Source organism: Rhinolophus sinicus, linkage group LG02, assembly GCF_036562045.2.
Source record: "Rhinolophus sinicus isolate RSC01 linkage group LG02, ASM3656204v1, whole genome shotgun sequence".
NCBI classification, from domain to species: Eukaryota; Metazoa; Chordata; class Mammalia; order Chiroptera; family Rhinolophidae; genus Rhinolophus; species Rhinolophus sinicus.
The window spans coordinates 64,372,142-64,387,445 of record NC_133752.1 but is presented as its reverse complement, the minus strand read 5'-3'; positions in this window follow the sequence as shown (position 1 = coordinate 64,387,445).

Genomic DNA, 15,304 nt, shown 5'->3' with positions numbered 1-15,304 from the left:
GGTACACATGTTGTCCTTTGTATTGACATAGGTAATATTTTAAAATAGCATTGCCTATTAAATACAGTCTATTCATTAAAAAATACATTTGACATATACTCTAGGGTACTGCTACAAATGATTGTTGAAAAGAACATATCATCTCCATTTTATTTTGTTAAAATACATTAAAACAATTTCAGAGGGACAAAGTAAAATGCCAATTATATATATTTATATATTCAACTAAGAAAACCTGGATTATGTTAATTAATTTTGGCAAATAAATGTCTTCCAAAGCTCAGTGACTCAAACAGATAAAACGATAGCATTTTCTCTCCATATACGTACTTTATAATACTTTATATTTCAGAAGGTAGGCAATTTTTCAGCCAATGACTATTTCTACCTGTGAGTGTATAAACTGAGAAGAAAATTATGCCACATAGAAATCAGTGAAATTCTAGAATTGGGTTACCCATCTTGATGGAAGGAAACCAAATCTTCATAATCAAGAGTTCAAAAGTTTGAATTTTGGAAAGCATTATGAGCAGGTTTGATATAGGTTGAATCATGACCCCAAAATTTATATTTTCAAGTATTAACCCCAGTACCTTAGAATGTAACTGTATTTGAACATAAGGTTTTCAAAGATGTGATTAAGTTAAAATGAGATCTTTAGGGTTGGTTCCAGTTCAATATGACTGGTGTTCTTATAAACAGGAGAAATTTAGATACATGAACAGACAACAGAAGAAGACCATGTGAAGACATGGGAAGAAGACAGGCATCTACAAACTAAGGAAAGAGGTCTCTGTTCTGAATACCATGTAATTCCAACCAAAGCTTATACCTAAACTTTTAACAAAGTGCAGGGGAATAGAGAAGGCTGAATGAGAAAATATCATCAAATAATTTTTTTAAAGGTGAAATTCAATATTTAACTTATTATACAATACAAAGGAGACAGTAGACAGGGAGAGGTTAATAATATAGGCGAGACAACAATATGTTATTTTCCTTAAAGGAATGAGATTAGGACACAGCTGGAGAGATTGCATATTTACTCCATTATAACACAACAAAAGTAACAAAGAACAGCTGCAAATGCAGTTAAGAGGCTAAGAATTGTTTCGATCTGGTATCTTCTAGATTCCAAGTGAAATAGTAGGCAGGGTCATCTACCTAGCGTGAAAAGTGAAAGAGGTTTGTCAGAAGGTTGAGGAGTGTAGAGAAGCTTTGAAGTCATTGTTGCAGAGAATGGAAAGGCTAGAAACGATTGCATTGCCAGGGTTATTGAGTGTCCAGCTGAGTTTGGGGAGCCAAGTACCAATTTTCCTGGTTATGCTTTTTTTTCTCCAGGGATGCCCAGAGGACCAGCAAAGTAGATAATTAGATGAAATAGGGTTGGTTTTTTGAAGGTAGGGTGGAAAAGAAATGACAAAGGGTAAGTAAATGATGACAAGAAAGGAAGATAATATAGAAAGTGGAGGCCAATGGAGTACTTGTAAAATCACTTGTGGTATGAGAAGTAATCAAGCACATTCAAACAATAAGAGTTTGTGGTCAGAAACTAGAATATATGAGTTAATGATGGAACCATTGGAGTTATCTGAATTGGAGGTAAAAGTTATGGGTATTTGTATCAAGAGGGCTTGTCTAAATGGTCTAACCCTCCGTTACCAAAATCCAGAGCCTCTAGTCTTTATACTTATATTTCTAATTGGATTCTCACTTACTTTAATAGTAAAACAAGAGTCAAATAATTCCTCTCAAAAGCCATGACTTCATTATATGATAGTATGTCCATCCCATATTTTTAAAATAATTCAATATTTGCAATAGTCTTTTAATGCTTAGGGTCTTAAATCTCATATAACCTCTTTTTATTTTTTGCCCAAATTTTACCCAAATGATGTCAGCATTTCTGAATAATATATTGCCAATATTTTCCAATGTCTGGATTTAATCAACAAACATAACAACATCCAAATGTGCCAGATATGAATAAGATGGGTGAATATTTTCCTCTTTATTTAACAGTGTTTTTCTACTAAATTACATTTTATAAGATGCTTAGATTCTATAAGGTATAGATATAGCAAAATATATATTCAATGACTTAAATTTTAGTGCAACCCATAGGTTATAAAAAATTAATGTAGGAGAGTCTTAAAATGTATTGCATTATTATTTTATTTTACATTAGAAAAATTAAATTATGTATCCTTAGTTGTCAGGAGACTGTTGCATTCCTTTGTAGCAACTATGACTGAAATCTACATATGTGTGTGTGTGTATGTGTATGTGTGTATGTGTACTATATGCCTGATATATACAGAGGGTGCCAAAAAATGTATGCACATTTTAAGAAAGGAAAATATTGTATTAAAATTGTAATACAATGAGTGATGCTAACATTCATCTGATTAATTTCATCTTTTGAACGAACATCATACTATACATTGCTACCATAATTCAAATTCGAAAAGTAATATGTAGATAACATCTCTTAAAATGTGTACTTCCTTTGGCACCTGTAGTATACACACATATATAATTTAAATTATAATTCTGAACTCTTTTGCTAACAAGTTGATTAAAAAACAAAAAAAACAAAAAACATAAACTATGTCCTTCACAAAGTTTGCTCAGCTCCTCCTGTGATGATGTCACAGTTTCAGGCTTGGGGTTAAGTAGCAGTTCAGTGGTTCATAGTTATATAATCACACATCTTGAAATTCCAATACAGTATTCTTTGTTCCTCTCTTCATGGCTCCTGCCCCATTTTCTGTAGGATTGAGGTGCCTCTGTTCTTAGCAGGGCGGCCTCTCCTTCCGGGTGACTTGATGGAACGTGTAGATATCTCTATTTGATATCTCGATGCATGACTCTTAAAGGGTTGAAGAATGAATACATGAAAAAGTGGCTACTTAACTTTTGAGTCCTGGAGAAGAGATCAATCATACTTGAGTTTATATTCATTAAGTAAAAGGCATTTATCAAGATAGCAAAGGCTGCAGAGTACCAAGGAAAATGAAGCACTAACCACTACACTTTTAGAAATCTGGTTTTCACCATTTGGACGGAGGGGGCTGGCAGGCAGTATATTCCCTTACTAGAACCAGTTCCCTCTGAATATATCATGTGGACAATGAACAGTATCAATAGCAACTAGGGGAGATTAATAAATTGAAGCCAAATCTGATATTTATTTTGAAGACTGAAAACTACAGAGTTTTGGATTACTCAAAAGGGAAAAACTTATAGTGACTTTAGTAAGTGGAGGGCTGGTATATAGATCTTGCTTGTTTCAACAAAAGAAAATGTCAAAGTACCTGCACACCTAGTGCTATGAAGCAATTCACATTCATTAACATGTATTTGTTAAGTGCTTACCTCCTTCTGGGCAATGTTCTAGGTATGTGGATTGAATGTTGTAGAAGAAAATTTTTCTTCTGCATGGAATTGACATTCTGATGGGGCAACCAGACTATAAACAAATGAAATAGATATATGACATTATGTCAAGTAACAATAAGTTGATATGAAGAAAAAAGAAAAGTATAAGTATATAGTTTGTTGGGGGAGTGGCTATTTTACATAGTTTAGTGTGATAAAGTGTGTGTGTGTCTGTGTGAAGAGAGAGAGAATATAAATATAAATATAAATATAAATATAAATATAAATATAAATATAAATATATATATATATATATATGGAGAGAGAAAGAGAGCGAGAGGTAAAGTTACATAGAATGAAATTTGTGTTTTGAGTTTTGGCAAATGTATAGAGCTGTGTAACAACATCTCAATAAATATATTGAGTGTTTACAATCAACTCAAAACATTCCCACATGTGCCTTTGCAGTCAATCTTCACCCCAGAGACAAAGATGAATTGATATCCGTTACCATAGATTAGTTTTGCCTTCTCTTGAATTTCATATGAATGAAATCATACTCTTTTATGTCTGCTTCCTTTAACCATCATAATGTTATTGAGATTTACACAAGTTGTGCTTATTAATATTTTGTTCTTTTTTGTTGTTGAATAGTAATCCATTGATTAATATTTTAAAATTTGTTTATCCATTCTCATTTTGATGTACATTTGGTTTGTTTCTTAATATTTATTTTTATAGACATATGTTTTCCTTTCTTTTGGACAAATACTTAGAACATGAATTATTGGGTCACACAATAAGTTCATATTTAAGTTTTCAAGAAACTAACAAAGCTTTTCAAAGGAATTGGAAATTATTTTACAATCCCACTAGCAATAGCAATGTATGAGAGTTCTGGTTTCTCCAAATCCTCCCCAATATTCATTGTTATCTCTTTTTAATTTAATTTAATTTAATTTAATTTCAGCTTTTCTAGTGGGTTTAAAGTGACATCTCATGATTTCAATTTGCATTTCCCAAGAGACAAATAATTTGGGGCTCTCTCTCTCTCTCTCTCTCTCTCTATATATATATATATATATATATATATATATATATAATGAAATATATATAGAATATATATGTGTTTATGTGTACATATGTACACATATATACATTTATATGTATGTATATATGTATGAGGTATAACAATTAAGGTCACAGACTCATCCCAGAAAAAATGCTACATACCTCATGGCGTAAAATCACTATAGTCAACTACGAAGTATTCCTTAGGAAGCTATGCACTGATGCCAGTACCTAGTACAGCCTTCAAAGCAATTTTGGAGCTCTTTCTGGAATGGCCATCAGACCTGTCATCATATTACACTTGATGTCCTGAATGTCATCAAAATGTCTTCCTTTCAGTATTTTCTTTATCTTTTGGTAAATAAAGAAGTCATTAGGGACTAGGTCAGGTGACTAGCGAGGATGTTTCAATACAGTTATTTGTTTACTGGCTAAAAACTCTCTCACCGACAATGCCATGTGGGCTGGTGCATTGTGGGGTTGCAAGAGCCATGAATTGTTGGCAAAAAGTTCAGGCCATTTTTGTCTAACTTTTTCATATGGCACCCTTTTCAGCACTTGCAAATAGTAAACTAAGTTAACTGTCAAGTTGGTACAAATTCATAATGAATAATCCTTCAGGTATCAAAAAAGGTAAGCAACATCGTTTTGACTCTTGATTTGGACTGATGGAACATTTTTGGTCATGGAGAATTGGCTGACTGCCATTGTGCACTTTGACGCTTTCTTTCCAGGTCGTTTTCAGTGATAACATCGCCCAAAACATCATTTTGCCACTCCAAAAGGTCTTGGCAAACTTCGACTTTCCTTTTCATTGTTATCAGTGTGCTCTTTCAAGACCATTTTGCACACATCTTTTTCATGCCAAAGTTTTTGGTTAAGATTATTCAGAATTACATCATAAAAATGGCAGCGTAAGGTGAGCCTCTTGAAATTTCCACTGGAATTTACAACAATTGAACAGCTATAGTTCCACAAAGGACTCACTACACAGTGGACAGGTAAGACTAAGAGACACACAACTGAAATCATGTAATGGTTGGCAAATTGGGTGAGCAGGGGAGGAGGGAAGGTAGAAGTGTGGAGACACAGGCCACATGGTTACAGGACGCAGACCAGAACTCAGAGGTCTGAGCTTGCTGCATTCCAGAGCTACTGCAACCACAGGAGAGGGAAGAATTCGGACTGCTAGTGCTCTGCTTATGGCCCAAAGTCCTGCCTGAGGGATCAGCCTATAACACTGCTGAACCCCAATGCTCACAGCAGAGACGTCAGAGCAAAGGTGGAGGGAAGAAGAGTGAAAATGGTGACTTAAGCCCTCACTGCTGAGCCAGAGGATGGATGGCTTAGGCATGGAGACTGGCCGCCCCCTCTCCACCCTACTAGAGCTCGCCACAGCCCCACCTGCACAGTGCTAGAAGCAGAATGTTAGCAGGGTCAGATCAAAAGAACAGAATATTTGCAATTCTGAGAACTGTGGCCCTCAGCCACAGATTCGCAGCCCAACTAGTTCCGGTGAAGGGGAGGGAGCCGTGGAAGCAAGACTGGCTGTGGTGGTGGTCGCCGCCATTGCTCTGGGCTATCTCTCACAACCCACCCTGTCCCTGTCCCCACCTATCTGGGCAGATTCCTGCAGGACTAAACAGAACTACTGGAACACACAGGCTCTGAAACTGGTGCAGGAAGAGCTTTGGAACTTCAGAAGCTCTCAACATCCCCCCCGAGGAGGCAGTGCCCTGTGTCCCAGGTGACCTGTTCACAGAAGAGAAGCTCGCCTTCCAGGGAATACCCTCATTGTGTGAGAAGCCAGAAGAGTGCAGAGAAAATATAACACTACAGCATGAGAGAGAATAAAACACTGCAGTTGGAGAGAAAATAAAACATTATTCCAACACCTACTAGAAAGCAAAAGAAAGACATCTTCCTATCAACCTGTTGCAGAACCCACTCGTGTCGATATCTAGGAAGAGAATTAATAATTCACTAATTGTCATGAATAACAATGGTAACATGGCATCTCAGAAAGAAAATTAAATCTCCAGGAAATGAACTTAAAGACATGGAAATGTGTGACTTAAATGACAGAGAATTCAAGACTACGGTTCTGAAAAAAAATCAACAAGATGAAAGAAAATACAGACAAGCAGTTTAATGAACTCACAAACACAATCAAAGAACAAAATGAACATTTTACCAAATATATTGAAATTTTAAAAAAGAACCAAATAGAATTTTTGGAGATTAAGAACTCAGTATAAGAAATGAGGAATAAAATAGCTAGCTTAGGTAACAGAGTTGACCAGATGGAGGAAAGAATCAGTGACATCTGAGACAGAAATCTGGAAATGACACAGGTGGAAGAAGAGAGAGACTTAAAAGAAATGAAAGAACTCTACGAGAACTTTATGACTCCATCAGAAAGAGCAATATAAGAATAATGGGCATACAAAAGGGAGAAGAAAGGGAGAAGGGAACAGAGAGTACATTCAAATAAATAGTTGATGAGAACTTCCCAAACTTGTGGAAAGACCTGGATCCTCTAATCCAAGAAACAAATTGAACACTTAATTACCTCAGCCCAACAGGTCTTCTTCAAGGCACATTGTATTGAAGATGTCCAAAATTAATGACAAAGAAAGAATCCACATCATTAATCATCAGAGAAATGAAAATAAAAACCAGAATGAGATTTCACCTCACACCAGTTAGAATGGCTATCATCAACAAGACAAATAGTAACAAGGGTTGGAGAGGCTGTGGAGAAAAATGAACCCTCATTCACTGTTGTTCAGAATGCAGACTGGTGCAGCTGCTATGGAAGGCAGTGTGGAAGTTCCTCAAAAATTTAAGAATAGAATTAGCATATGATCTTGCATACCTTCTCCTGGGTATGTACCCCAAAAATCTGAAAACATTTATCCTTAAAGAGATATATGCTGCAATGTTCATTGCAGCTTTATTTACGGTGGCCAAGACATGGAAACAACCAAAGTGTCCCTCAGTAGATGATTGGATAAAGAAGTTGTGATATATATACACAATGTAATACTATTCTGCCATAAGAAAAGATTAAATAGTACCATTTGAGACAACATCGTTGGATCTTGAGATTGTTATGCTGAGCGAAGTAAGTCAGACAGAAAAAGTCGAGAACCATTTGATTTCATGGACACATAAAACTAAAAACAACAAAAGAATAGGACAAACAAATGAAGTAACAAAAACTCATAGACACAGACAAAAGTTTAGTGGTTACCAGAGGGTAAGGGGGGAGGGACTGGTAGATGAGGGTGAAGGGGGTCAAATATGTGGTGATGGAAGGAGAACTGACTCTGGGTGGTGAACACACAACATGATATATAGATGATGTAGTACAGAATTATACACCTGAAATCTATGTAACTTTACTAACAATTGTCACCCCAATAAACTTTAATTGGAAAAAAAAAAGCTCAGGCATTTTCACGATGGCACACAAAAACATGCAACAACAATAGTGAACACTCATCAAGGCACCACCACACAGTGACACAAACACAGCTAGCTGTAAGACACTGATATACCAAGGTTTTACCAAGCAATTTGTGCAGTGTGGCCAATGTAAGTGCTCGGTAGAAAGTTTGCGAACTTAATTGTCACACGTTGTGTGTGTGTGTGTGTGTGTGTGTGTGTGTGTATTTTGTGAAGTGCCTGACCAAGTACTTTGTCGATTTTGTTATCTTTTTCAGGATGATTTTATTATTTATTTCTAAATGTCCTTTATATATTCTGGATATAATCTTTTGTCAGATTCATGCATTTTCAGCTATACATTGTGTATGTATATTTCAGATATATGTGTTATCAATATTTTTCCCATTTCTGTGGCTTTCCTTCCACTCTTTTTTTATTTTCTCCTTGTTTTTCTGTTATTGATTTCTGCACTTACCTTTATTATTTTATTCTACTTAGTTTAGGTTTAATTCTTTTCTATTTTTCTAGATTTTTAATTTGGAATCTTAGAATATTGATTCTAGGCCTCAAGTTGTTTTCCTAACAGATGTATCTAAAGCTGTAAATCTACACTTAGTACTTCTTTAACTGCAACTTTGACATATTGCATTCTCATTATCATTCAGTTTGAAAATTTTTTCTTGTGTCTTCTTTGATCCATGAATAATTTTATACTATGTTGTTGTTTTTGCAATATGTGGTAATTTTTTAGATACCTGATTGGTTGATTTTTAATATATTTTAGTTAGTTATGGTCACAAAATGTACTATGCACATTTTCAGTCTTTTGAAACATACTAAGACCTTTTTTATGGCTTAGTATATTGTTTGTCTTGGTCAATGTTACACGTGCAAATAAAATGTGAATGTGTATCCTGAAGTTGTAGGGTATAGTGTTCAATCAATTAACTCAAGTTGGTTAACAATTCAAATCTTCTATATCCTTACTGAATTATTTTTGGTCTAGTTGGTCTAATTATTAGGAATTAATATTAATGTCAATTAAAATTTAGATGTCCTTATTTTCCTCTAGTTTAGTCAGCTTTCCAAGTGTTTTGAAGCTCTATTATTTAGATTCATACACTTAAAAGGTTGTGTTTTTCTGATAATAGTTTTCTTTTGTTCTTTGAAATATACTTATTTATCTCAGAAAACATTCCCTTATCTTTAAGTGTACTTGGATATTAATTTAGTTAGACAAACTGGATGATGTGCCTTTTCCCATACTTATTCTTTCCATACTTCTTTATCTTGTATTTTGAATGCATTTATTGACAATAATTGACATTCTATTGACAATAGAATATAATTGAGTATTTTTTTCCCAGTATGACAGTCACTGTCATATAACTGTAATATTTAGTAGATTTATATTTAATGAAATTATTGATATGATGTGCTTGAATATATCATCTTGGCACTTATTTTATATTTGTTTATTTTTAAAAATATTAATTTTGTTATTTCTCCATGCCTTCCTTTCTGTGTTCATAACTGTGAGTTATTCAAAAAATTTTTATTCCATTTTAACTCTTCTGAAGCCTTGATAACTGTAACTCTTCAATTAATATTTTTCTAGTCATAGCTCTAGTTATTAAAATCTGCATTTTTAACATACTACAATTTACTTAGAGTTAATATTGTACCATTTCATGTTCAGTGTAAGAACCTTATAATACTATAATTTCATTTGCATCTTTTAACCTTCTTGTTATTTTTATTATAAATTTTACTTCTATGTGCAGTATAACCATGTAAGATCATTATTGATTTAAACACTCTTCTAAATAAAAAAAAAAAAGCTTTTTTTATATTTACCTACATATTTATATTTCCTGTATTTTTCAGTTTTATTTTATAACCTTCCATTAGCACTTAACATTCATTTAGCTGTGGTCTCATGGAAATGTATTTTTTCAGTTTTTGTTTTTCTCAAAATATTTTATTTTTAGCACTGTCTGTATTGGCTATAGAATCCTGTGTTGCCATACTTTAAAGAAGTCTTTCCTTTATTTTTGATGAGAAGTCAGTCATATTTTGTGTATAATTTTTCTCCCTTGGCTGCTTTTATTCTCTAGTTACCTTATCATAGGAAGTAGAATCACTTAAAAAGTTTTGTTTTCCATGTATAATCTTAGCTGGTATCAACTCCTAAAGATATGTTTGTAATCGTAGACTGTCAGAACACAAGTACCCTTCTCTTTGTCATCTGCATGCACTGGCAAAGTAATCAATCCAGTCCTATGGCTAAGACAGTATCTTATGCTACAATGCATATCATATTCAAATGTATTTCTTCAGCCTCGATTTTCCCCCTGACTTTTAGGCTTATATATCTGATCCTCTACTTAATGTATTACCTTGCTTCACTAAGAGGCAAATCAAAACTAATACTTCCAAAATCAAACTCTTGATAATCTTCCCCATCCACCCAAGGAAAGAACTTCTCTTCCCCAAGTCTTTCCTATCCTTTCTGTTGCTCAGGCTAACAACATAAAAACACAAACAAACAAACAAAAAAACCTTGACTTCTTCATTTCATAACCAAATCACACTGACAAACAAATCTTATTACCTTTGCTTTCAATCTTGAATCTCATCAAGCAGCAAGATTTGTTGGCTCTACTCCAAAATATATTCCAAACTGTAGCACTTCTAATCCTCTGTAGACCTACCACTCTGAAATAAAATTACCCAAATCTCTCACCTTGATCATTACAGTGGACTCCAAACAAGTTTACAGTTGATATTCTAGTACCAAAATCCAATAGACTCTTCTCACAATAGTCAAATGACCCCTTAAAAATATATATATCATAATTCCCCTGCTTAAAACCCTCCTATGTTTCCTTACCACACACACCTAAGGGGAAAAACAAAAAAACAAAACCACAAATCCTTGGTAATATTTACAAACCCTGTGATAGCTTTTAGCTATTTTTCTAACCTTATCATTTCTCTCTCTCTCTCTCTCTCTCTCTCTCTCTCTCTCTCCCTCCCTCCCTTGTTCTATTATAGGCCCACTGAACTCCTTACTGTTCCTTTAAAAAATCAAATGTGATCCCACCATATGACTTCACATTTGATATTCAATCTCTTTGGAAAGTTCTTTCCAGAAATGTATATTGTTCTCCCCTTCATGTCACTAAGGTTTATGCTCCACAAAAAGCCTTACTTACTATGACCATCCGATCTAAAGTAGCAATCCTTTCACTCTGCTTTATTTTTCTCCTAGTACTTGTCACCTATTGACATTACATCTTAATTGGTTATTGGTTTATTACATTTTCCTCCACTACCATGTGCCTGTTTACCCCCAAAAAATAAGACCTAGCTGGACAATCAACTCTAATGAGTCTTTTGGAGCAAAAATTAATATAAGAACTGGTATGTTATATTATATTAAATTATTATTTATATTATATTATATTAATTATATTATATTAATTATATTATATTATATTATATTATAGGACCCGGTCTTATATTAAAATAAGACCGGGTCTTATGTTGATTTTTGCTCCAAAAGAAGTATTAGAGCTGAATGTTTGGCTAGGTCTTATTTTCGGGGAAACACGGTAAGGTCATAGAAGTCAGGGACCTTGCCTATCTTGCTTGGTGTTGCATTGCCAGCAACTCTAACACTGTCTTGTTGGTAATAGGCAGTGAAGACATAAGTATATGGATGACTAAATGTTTTTGAGCTGCAGCTACTTTATCTTCTCAATTATGTGAGCTTTGAAACTCAGATAATTTACTCTCTGATGAATTTGGATTACTTTCTAGATCAAAGAGCAAGTAATCAAACCTGATTTTTAAATAAAGGGGCTTTTAACAAACAGTCTGTAGACATTGCATTTTTCTTTTCCCTTCATTCCACATATGCAGTATATCTCTTGGAAAGAGCACACATAAGCTGTTATATTTTGTTTAACATAATAGATATAGACTATTAATGCCATATGTTTTGTGAGAATGGTTATGCCAAAACTTTTAAGACCTGTATTAAGAATTTCCTAGGGGGTTTCCCGGCACCAATTCCCTATTGGGGAATGGCTGCACTCCAGTATGTTCTCTCATTTTGCCTTTTTAGTAACAAACTTTCAAAATTATTATTAATATCATACACAGATATGTACATCTGGTATGTTCTTTAAATAACAAAATGCTGACCCCATGATAGTTCATGAATTACAAAACAGACTTGGAGTCACCATAGGTTAAATTATCTCTTAGAAAGAGTATCCTATTTATAAGATTAGGTCTTAGGTGATGAGGTGCGTACAATTTAAATTCTTTGTTATTCTTTCCTTTTGTTCACATTATTGCATTTTTTTCTTTTCCCAGACGAAACACTTCACTACGTTTATTCCATTTGCTAATCATATTAGCAATTGCCAGTTAAGTTAAATTTCAAGGACTCAATCAAATTTTATATCTTGATTTGTTATATTATCACTAAATAGAATAGCACTTTTTACTTAATGGATTATGTGTAAATTGAGGCAATTAAGTCAATTTTTAAAGCCCACATGTATTTTAGTAATTGGCATAGTAATCATTAACTTATATTTAAATTTAATATGTCAAGTTAGTAAAAAAACATGTGACAGTTCAAGTCTGTGTGAAACACAGGAAAAATTATTAGGATAAACAGCAGTTAATTCATTTCAAAATTGTTCAATTTCATCCAGGTTTGAGTTAAAAGGTAAGCATTATATAATCATGCTTTTGAAGACAAATAACCTAAGTCCTCTAATAAGAACAGAGCATCAAATATGATATATTAAAAATACCTGTGGAACATGTTTTAGGGACAAGGGCTTTTCATCTGGCAGTTACTGATCGACATACTTTTTGGTAGAATAGTAGCTGAAGATGGGCTCTGGCAGAGGCTTATAAATGATATTTCAATTTTTAAAATTCTCATTGGGTTTTGACATATGGACTTTGAAAGTTGTTCAAAAGTCCATTTCTTTTTACTGACTTTTCACAAATATTTTATGAATAATTCTACTGCCAGATATTTTCTCACTATCATATTTGAGATACATCAAAGAAGACATAAAATCATAACAGCATGATAAGAGACAGACATCTCTAGTGTAGACAATATCCTATAAAATGACTAAAATGCTTAAAGTACATTAGTACCTTACTGCATTTACCACATAAACTACATTAACTAACATTAATATGCTTTTGTCTGACTATATTTACTTCATTCAATGATTATTGTAGTTAGGCACAAAGTTTATATTGTTCAGCACAGTTCTCTAGTCCCAGGCCAAACAGGAGTATGAGTAGAAGGAAATACAGTCTTACTCAGTTTCATACTCATGTAAATCCTGAGATTGCATTGTGTCTCATAAGACTATTATTAAGGCATGCTAGCTCTTTGCTCTTGGTTAAGACTCTAGTATGGTAAAACATGATGCAAATTTACAAATAGCAAATACATATATTTTAAGATATTGATGATTAAAAAGGATGTCTGCTAACCAATTTGGGTAACAAATGTATAACTCTCTGCTCCCTATATCTCAAATTTTTTTTTGTGTGTGTATACCTAGTCCTGAGAGGCTGATATTTGCATATTTGTCTTTTTGCCAAGGGGTCTTTCACAAAATTCATCTTAAGGATCTGGCTGCAAATAGTTAAACAATAAGTCTGAAATTTATTCTCTCTTTTAGGGGGGGAACTTCCCCTGAGAAAGAAAGAATTTGACCCCAGTCTAATTTCCTTGCAACCATGTTAATGACAGAACTTTGTGTGGCAAGCAAACCAATAATACTTGCTAGTAGGAGAGTCCAAATGTATACTGGATGCTTTTAACAGGTTGGACCACGTTGTCTACAATAACTCATGGTAAAACAACAACAACAGCAAACTTTGTATACTAACGGGATAGCTGTCTATAAAATATCCCATAAGCTATGTGACTATCTGAATAGGAGGTCCAGATGTTTTATGACCCAAACAATTCTCTACTGTGTAGAGAGATAAAGTATGTAGTTGCATACCTTTTGCTGGATATTTCTTTGTTGGTCTGTGCCTTTAGATTTTTCATATCATCAAAATTATCAGTGAAGCTCTATTACTGGGTTAGGTCTCTGACTCATGTGAGTGAGCTTTAACAATCTGATCTTTTGTGTTACAGTTTGCATCTAATATTTTAATTTAACTACATGGCAGACTAAGCATAAATTATGCAACAGCTAACATTTTCTTATCTTCCAGAATTTTTTCTTCATTGAAGAGAAAACCATGGCTGATGTAATTAGCTTGGTTGTTTTCAAATTTTCTCTTTCTATAAAAGTTGAATATTGTGTGAGGCTGGATCAGAGATAGCAGAGAGTAAAGTGAGGTGAGCCACCTTAAGATCCTGAAACAGCCAAAAACAATTGCAGAAAACAGTACATAAATAAGAAATCTTGGATAAACACAGGGGTCAGAAGTTTCTGTGATAAGGAGGAGGTTGATAATTCTCTCTAAAAAAGGATGATTCAAAAGATTGTGTGTTTCCTACTATGTAATACAGCTATAGAAGGAAAAGGCCAATAATACATGGTATTTTCCTTAACACTGAATGATGGGAAGATTGTATCTGTTTTCATTTCAATTTGCTGTTAATTTCCAAAACAGCTTTAAAGATAAGGCTCTATCTTTTTTGTAGCTCACTTACCAATAATTCAGGTGGGCACAGTATAAGAAATACCTTAATATGCCAAATGTACTTACTTCCAGTTAAGTATCATACAATACATGTTATTTTTCACATATGAAATATTGAAGTCTAATATGTAACTTACCATTGTAACTTTAAGTTCAAATTAGCTCTAGAGTCATAATAGAAATATTTAAAACTAAATTTAAATCAATTTAATACTTGCATGTGTTTAATATTAACAATTAATACATTAATTTAACATTAAATATTATAATTTTGAAACTAGATGTTTTGCATTCATTGGATTAACATTTCAATATAAAATATTAAGCACTACATGTATTAGAAGAAAATTTATATGATTTTGGTGAGTGACAGGAAGTAATACAGAAAAAAACAGAAGCAATTTAGGGAAAGTAGACACAGTTAACTATATAGAACTAATTTTATTATTTTATTTATTATATTTGGTATGGGGAACAACTCCCTTTGACTAAGTATTTAAAATGTATATGACAGAGGGTAAATACACCTAGTACAGAGAATAATTCAAACTGATAAGGAAAAGACTAATTCTTTCCCAAATAGGCAAAAGATTTCAGTAATCAATTTAAATTAGAGGGAAATCTAATAGCTGAAAAATGTATGACAGGACTCTAAACCAGTTTTATCATGTATCAATGATATTTA